A 9,037-nucleotide genomic window follows, 5' to 3' on the forward strand; every position below is an offset into this window, starting at 1 on the left:
TGTAGGAAGCTCAAAGGCAAAATAACACTGGATGAAATCTTCGAAGAAGTAACACAAGATACATTGAAGTTGCTTGTGGTCAAAGAAATGACCACGTTCAAAAGAACAACTCTGGGAGATTGAGGAATCTCGGTGGAAGTACAGTCTCCCTTCTACCTGCTCAGAGACCACGTCGAAATAAAAGCTGGTGCACTGAAGTTGAATGAGGAAGCATATAATACCCCGGTTAGCAAAAAGGTTCTTAGCAGAAAGAGCAATGCTGTAGAAATTTGAAAGGCAAATCCAGTAAGCATTACACTGGATGAAAACGTCCAAGAACTAAAACCAGATACAGTCAAGTTGCTTGTGTTAGAAGAGATGACCACGCATACACTGAACAACTCTTAGTAGATAGAGCTATATGAGTGCTACTACTGTCTTGGTTGTACTGGATGAAGCACAACGCAGAAATAAAAGCAGGTACATTGAAGTTGAACGAGGAAGGATAAAATACCCCGATGAGACAAGAGGGTCCTCAGCAGAAAGAGTAATGCCGTAGGTTGTTCAACGGCAAAATACAGTATCCATTACACAGGATGAAATTTTCCAAGAAGTAAACCAGATACGCTTAAGTTGCTTGTGGAAGCATAAACGATCACCTTAACCGAGCAACTCCTAGCAGATAGAGCCATTTTGTTGTGAGAGTGGACTGTTTGTTGTACGTGCTCACACACCACGACGAATTAAAAGCAGGTACACTGAAATAAAAGCAGGTACACTGAAGTTGAAAGAGGAAGTATAAAATAACCCGATTAAACAACAGGGTCCTCAGCAGAAAGAGCAATGCCGTAGAAGGTTCAACGGCAAAATACAGTATCCATTACACAGGATGAAATCCTCCAAGAAGTAAAAGCAGACACCTTGAAGCTGCTTAGGCGACAATGAACGACCACGTTAACCAAACAACTCCAGCAGATAGAGCACTGTCGGTGGCAGTAGAGTCCCCATTGTACTTGCTCAGAGACCACGCAGAAATAAAACCAGGTATTCTGAAGTTGAACGAGGAAGAAGAAAATACCCCGCTTACACAAGAAGTTTCCTAGCAGAAAGAGCAATGCCGTATTGACTGCACCGGCAAAATCTAGTATCCATGACACTCTATGAAAACCTCCAGGAAGTGAAACGAGATACATTGAAGTTACTTGTGGTAGAAGAAATGACCAGGTTTACACAGAAGAAATCATACTATGTAGAGCAATGTCAATGGTAGCTCCGTCTCTGTTGTACAAGATGAAGAACCACGCTGAAACAAAAGCAGATATACTGAAGGTGCAGGGGGAAAAATAAAACACCCTGTTTAGACAAACGATCTTAGCAGATCGAACAATTCTATAGGAAGCTCAACGGCAAAATTCCACTGGATGAAATCCTCGAAGAAGTAACACGAGATACATTGAAGTTGCTTGTGGTCAAAGAAATGACCACGTTCACAAGAACAACTCTGGGAGATTGAGCAATCTCGGTGGCAGTACAATCTCCCTTATACCTGCTCAGAAACCACGAAGAAATAAAAGCTGGTGCACTGAAGTTGAACGAGGAAGCATATAATACCCCGCTTAGCAAGAAGGTTCTTAGCAGAAAGAGCAATGCTGTAGGGAGTGCAACAGCAAAATCCAGTATCCATGACACTCTGTGGAAACCTCCAGGAAGTGAAACGAGATACATTGAAGTGGCTTGTGGTAGAAGAAATGACCAGGTTTACACACAACAAATCATACTAGATAGAGCATTGTCAATGGTAGTTCAGTCTCCGTTGTACTTGATGAAGCACCACGCTGAAATAAAAGCAGATACACTGAAGGTGCAGGGGGGGAAATAAATTCCCCGCTTATATAAAAACAATCTTAGCAAATCGAGCAATGCCGTAGGAAGCTCAACCGCAAAATCCAGTATCAATTGCACTGGACGAAATCCTCGAAGAAGTAACAGAAGATACATTGAAGTTGCTTGTGGTCAAAGAAATGACCACGTTCAAAAGAACAACTCATGACCACGCATACACAGAACAACTCTTAGTAGATAGAGCTATCTGAGTGCTTCTACTGTCTCGGTTGTACTGGATGAAGCACCACGCAGAAATAAAAGCAGGTACACTGAAGTTGAAAGAGGAAGTATAAAATAACCCGATTAGACAACAGGGTACTCGCAGAAAGAGCAATGCCGTAGGAGGTTCAACGGCAAAATACAGTATCCATTACACAGGATGAAATCCTCCAAGAAGTAAAAGCAGACACCTTGAAGCTGATTAGGGTACAATGAACGACCACGTTAACCGAACAACTCCTAGCAGATAGAGCACTGTCGGTGGCAGTACAGTCCCCATTGAACTTGCTCAGACACCAAGCAGAAATAAAACCAGGTACACTGAAGTTGAATGAGGAAGAAGAAAATACCCCGCTTGCACAAGAAGTTTCCTAGCAGAAAGAGCAATGCCATATTGACTGTACCGGCATAATCCAGTATCCATGACACTCTATGAAATCATCCAGGAAGTGAAACTTGATACATTGAAGTTGCTTGTGGTAGAAGAAATGACCAGGTTTACACAGAACAAATCATACTAGATAGAGCAATGTCAATGGTAGTTCAGTCTCCGCTGTAGAAGATGAATCACCACGCTGAAATAAAAGCAGATACACTGAAGGTGCAAGGGGAAAAATAAAATTATCCGCTTATATAAAAATGATCTTAGCAGATCGAACTATGCCGTAGGAATCTCAACGGCAAAATCCAGTATCAATTACACTGGATGAAATGCTCGAAGAAGTAACACAATATATATTGAAGTTGTTTATGGTCAAAGAAATGACCACGTTCAAAAGAACAACTCTAGGAGATTGAGCAATCTCGGTGGAAGTACAGTCTCCCTTGTACCTGCTACGAGACCAAGACGAAATAAATGCTGGTGCACTGACGTTGAACGAGGAAGCATATAATTCCCCGCTTAGCAAGAAGGTTCTTAGCAGAAAGAGCAATGCCGTAGAAATTTGAACGGACAGTCCAGTAAGCATTACACGGGATGAAAACGTCCAAGAACTAAAACCAGATACACTGAAGTTGCTTGTGTTAGAAGAGATGACCACGCATACACTGAACAACTCTTAGCAGATAGAGCTGTATGAGTGCTACTACTGTCTCGGTTGTACTGGATGAAGCACTACGCAGAAATAAAAGCAGGTCCACTGAAGTTGAACGAGGAAGTATAAAATAACGAGATTAGACAACAGGGTCCTCAGCAGAAACAGCAATGCCATAGGAGGTGCAATGGCAAAATACAGTATCCATTACACTGGATGAAAACCTCCAAGAAGTAAAACCAGACACCTTGAAGCTGCTTAGGGTACAATGAACGACCACATTAACCGAACAACTCCTAGCAGATAGAGCACTGTCGGTGACTGTAGAGTCCCCATTGTGCTTGCTCAGAGACCACGCAAAATTAAAGCAGGTACACTGAAGTTGAACGAGGAAGAAGAAAATACCCCGCTTGCACAAGAAGTTTCCTAGCAGAAAGAGCAATGCCGTATTGACTGTACCGGCAAAATCCAGTATCCATGACACTCTATGAAAACCTCCAGGAAGTGAAACGAGATACATTGAAGTTACTTGTGGTAGAAGAAATGACCAGGTTTACACAGAACAAATCATAGTAGATAGAGCAATGTCAATGGTAGTTCAATCTCCGTTGTACTTGATGAATCACCACGCTGAAATAAAAGCAGATACACTGAAGGTGCAGGGGGGAAAATAAAATTACCCGCTTATATAAAAATGATCTTAGCAGATCGAACTATGCCGTAGGAAGCTCAACGGCAAAATTACACTAAATGAAATCCTCGAAGAAGTAACACAAGATACATTGAAGTTGCTTGTGGTCAATGAAATGACCACGTTCAAAAGAACAACTCTATGAGATTGAGCAATCTCGGTGACAGTACAGTCTCCCTTGTACCTGCTCAGAGACCACGAAGAAATAAAATCTGGTGCACTGAAGTTGAACGGGGAAGCATATAATTCCCCGCTTAGCAAATAGGTTCTTAGCAGAAAGAGCAATGCTGTAGAAATTTGAACGGCAAATCCAGTAAACATTACACTGGATGAAAACGTCCAAGAACTTATACAAGATACATTGAAGTTGCTTGTGGTAGGAGGTTCAATGGCCAAATACAGTATCCAGTAGAAAGGATGAAAGCTTCCAAGAAGTAAAACCAGATACGTTTAAGTTGCTTGTGGAAAGCATAAACGACCACGTTAAGCGAACAACTCCTAGCAGATAGGGCAATGTTGTTGTGGGAGTAGATTCTTCGTTGTACGTGCTCAGACACCATGCCGAAAAAATCCAGGTACACTGAAGTTGAAAAAGGAAGAGTAAAATACCCCGCTAAGACAAGAAGGTTCTTAGCAGAAAGAGCAATGCCGTAGGGAGTGCAATGGCAAAATCCAGTATCCATGACACTCTGTGAAAACATCCAGGAAGTGAATCGAGATACATTGAAGGTACTTGTGGTACAAGAAATGACCAGGTTTACACAGAACAAATCATACTAGATAGAGCAATGTCAATGGTAGTTCAGTCTCTGCTGTACTTGATGAAGCACCATGCTGAAATAAAAGCAGATACACTGAAGGTGCAGGGGGGAATATAAAATACCCCGCTTAGATAAAAACGATCTTAGCAGATCGAAAAATGCCGTAGGAAGCTCAAAGGCAAAATCCAGTATCAATTACACTGGATGAAATCCTAGAAGTAACACAAGATACATTGAAGTTGCTTGGGGTCAAAGAAATGACCACGTTCAAAAACAACTCTAGGAGACTGAGCAATCTCGGTGGAAGTACAGTCTCCCTTGTACCGGCTCAGAGACCACGACGAAATAAAAGCTGGTGCACTGAAGTTGAACGAGGATGCATATAATACCCCGCTTAGCAAGAAGGTTCTTAGCAGAAAGAGCAATGCCATAGAAATTTGGACGGACAATCCAGTAAGCATTACACTGGATGAAAACGTCCAAGAACTGCAACCAGACACATTGAAGTTGCTTGTGGTAGAAGAGATGACCACGCATACACAGAACAACTCTTAGTAGATAGAGCTATATGAGAGCTACTACTGTCTCGGTTGTACTGGATGAAGCACCACGCAGAAATAAAAGCAGGTACACTGAACTTGAACGAGGAAGTATAAAATAACCCGATTAGACAACAGGGTCCTCAGCAGAAAGAGCAATGCCGTAGGAGGTTCAACGGCAAATACAGTATCCATTACACTGGATGAAATCCTCCAAGAATTTGTTGGTGTAAAGGATTGAGAAGTATTCCCTCATGATATTCTGGATCTTGGTAATTTCTGTCGTCTTTTTTTCGATATGCTCTCTTCTTTTTTTGGTAAGATTTGCTAAGGGCTTGTCAATTTTGTTAATTCTTTCAAAGAACCAACTCCTTGTTTTGTTGATTCTTTCTATAGTTTTTTTTGGATTCCAAATCATTTAATTCTGCTTTGATTTTAATTATTTGCTTTCTTCTACTGGGATTAGGGTTGGTTTGTTGCTCTTTTTCTAGGAGCCTAAGGTGGGACATTAACTTGTTGGTTTGCAATTTTTCCAATTTGTTGTTGTAGGCACTCAGCGCTATAAATTTTCCTCTGAGTACTGCCTTTGCTGTGTCCCAAAGGAGTTGGTATTTTGTGTGCTCCTTACTGTTAAATTTCAGAAACTGTTGGATTTCTGTTCTGATCTCTTTGATGACCCATTGGTGATTCAACAATGTGTTGTTCAGTCTCCATGAGTTACAGGGTTTTCGATGGTGGAGATGGGTGTTCAGTTCCAGTTTGATGCCTTTGTGGTCTGAGAGTGTGCATGGAATAATTTCAGTGTTTCTGAATCTGTCCAGGTTTGTTTTATGGCCTAACATGTGATCTATTTTGGAAAATGTTCCATGTGCTGCTGAGAAAAACGTATATTGTGTTGTTGTTGGGGGAATATTCTGCAGATGTCTGTTAGATCTAGTTGGTCTATATAGTTGTTCAGTTCTAAGGTTTCTCTGTTGAGTTTTTGCCTTGTTGATCTGTCCATAGGTGAGAGTGGTATGTTAAAGTCACCGACAATCACTGTATTTTTATCTATGTATAGTTTCAGTGTAAGTAACGTTTGCTTGATGAAGTTCGGAGCTCCGGGATTGGGTGTGTAAATATTTAGGATCGTTATGTCTTCCTGGAGGAAAGATCCCTTTAGTAGTATGTAGTAACATTCTTTGTCTTTTCTTACTAATTTTAGTTTGACGTCTATTTTATCGGATATGAGGATGGCAACTCCGGCCTGTTTATGGGGGCCGTTAACTTGATAGAGTTTATTCCAACCTCTCACTTTCAAAAGATGATTGGTTTTTTTTGGGTAAGATGTGTCTCTTGAAGACAGCAGAACGATGGCTCTTGCTTTTTGATCCAACTAGACAGCCTATGCCGTTTAATTGGAGAGTTAATTCCATTGATATTGAGAGTTAGGATTGAGAGATATTTATTAGGTCCTACCATTTTGAAAAGCTTTTATTTGGGCCTGTGTCTTGACAGTTCTTGTGGTCCTTAGATGGTATGCTGTTTAGGTGCCATTTCCTTCCCTATATTGCATTTATTTTGGTTTTCTATGTATAGAACCTCTTTGAGGACTCTCTGTAGTGTTGGTTTTGTTGCGACATATTGTTGTAGTTTTCCCCTGGAATGGAATGTTTTTATTGTTCCCTCATTTATGAATGAGAGCTTAGCTGGGTACAGTATTCTTGGTTGGTAGTTATTTGACTTAAGGGCATGACATATATGCTTCCAGTCACTTCTTGCTTGCATGGTCTCTGGTGAGAAATCTGGGGTTATTCTGATTGGCTTTCCTTTATAGGTTACTGAACCCTTTTCCCTGGCTGCCTTTAGGACCCTTTTTTTGGTTTCTATTGATCCAGTTCAGATTACAATGTGGCGGTGGGATGTTTTTTTCTGGTCAGGTCGATTTCGGTTAGGTACACTGAAGATGCAGGCGGGAAAATAAAATTCCCCGCTTATATAAAAACGATCTTAGCAGATCGAACAATTCCGTAGGAAGCTCAACTGCAAAATCAATTACACTCGATGAAATCCTCGAAGAAGTAACACAAGATACATTGAAGTTGCTTCTGGTCAAAGAAATGACCATGTTCAAAAGAACAACTCTAGGAGATAGAGCAATCTCGGTGGAAGTAGCGTCTCCCTTATACCTGCTCAGAGACCACGACGAAATGAAAGCTGGTGCACTGAGGTTGAACGAGGAAGCAGATAATACCGGCTTAGCAAGAAGGTTCTTATCAGAAAGAAATGCCTTAGGAATTTGAACAGCATCACATTACCCATTACACTGGATGAAATCCTCCCAGAAATAAAAGCAGACACCTTGAAGCTGCTTAAGGGGCAATGAACAACCATGTTAACCGAACAACTCCTAGCAGATAGACCACTGTCAGTGGCAGTAGAGTCCCCATTGTACTTGCTCAGAGACCACGAAGAAATAAAACCTAACCCTAACCCTTACCCTAACCATAAGCCTAACCCTAACCCTAACCCTCACTTTAACCCTCACCCTAACCCTAACCGTACCCCAAACCCTAACCCTAATCCTAAACCTAACCCTCACTCTCACCCTCAGCCTCACCCTGATCCTCACCCTAACCCTGACCCTAACCCCAACCCTAACCCTAACCCTTACCCAAAACCTAAACCTAAACCTACACCCAACCCTAACCTAAACTCTAACCGTAACCCTAACCCTAACCCTAAACCTAAACCTCATCCTAACCCTAACTCTCAACTTAACCCTCAACCTAACCCTAACCCTAACCTTAAACCTAAAACTAACCCTAACCCTAACCGACATGGTAAAACTCCCCCAAACACTCACACTAACTCTAAACCTAACCCTCACCCTAAACCTAATCCTAACCCTAACCCTAACCCTTACCCTCACCCTAACCCTCAATCTCACCCTAACCCTAACCCTAATCCTTAACCTCACCCTAACCCTCACCTTAACCCTAACCCTAACCTTAACCCTAACCCTAACGCTCACCCTAACCCTCACCCTAAACCTAACCCTAACCCTAAACGTAACCCTCATCCTCACCAGAAAACTAACCCTAACGCTAAACCTAACTCTAACCCTCAAGCTAAACCTATCACCGTAAACCTCACTCTAACCCTCACCATCACATTCACCCTAAACCTCACCTTCACTCTCACCCTAACGCTAAACCTAACCCTCACCCCCACCCTAACCCTAACCCTAACCCAAACCCTACCGCTAACCCTAACCCTAACCCTAACCCTACCCCTGACCCTACCCCTACCCCTAACCCTAAACCTAACCCTAACCTTAACCCTAACCATACAACTAACCCTGACCCTAACCCTAACCCTAACCGAAACCCTAACCCTACCCCTAATCCTACACCTAGCCCTACCCCTAACCCTACCCCTAACCCTAACCCTAACCCTGAACCTAACCCTAAATCTAACCCTAGCCCTAGCCCTAAACCTAACCCTAACCCAAATCACACATCCCCCTAAACCTAACCCTAACCCTACCCCTAACCCTAACTCTAACCCTAAACCTACACCTAACCCTAATCCTAACTCTAACATTTCCCCTACCGCTAAACCTACCCCTAACACTAACCCTACCCCTAACCCTAACCCTACCCCTAAACCTAACCCTACCCCTACACCTAACCCTAACCCTAACCCCATCTCTACCTCTAACCCTAACCCTAACCATAACCATAACCCTATCCCTAAACCTAAACCAAGCCCTACCCCTACCTCTAACCCTAACACTAACCCTAACCCTAGCACTAGCCCTAAACCTAACCCTAACCCTAACCCTACCCCTAACCCTAACCCTAACTCTAAACCTAACCCTAACCCTAACCCTACTCCTACCCCTAAACCTAACCCTACCCCTAATCCTAACCCTACCCCTAACCCTAA

The sequence above is a fragment of the Megascapheus bottae genome, chromosome 1, assembly GCF_031878675.1.
Source record: "Megascapheus bottae isolate mThoBot1 chromosome 1, mThoBot2.hap1, whole genome shotgun sequence".
Taxonomy (NCBI): Eukaryota; Metazoa; Chordata; class Mammalia; order Rodentia; family Geomyidae; genus Megascapheus; species Megascapheus bottae.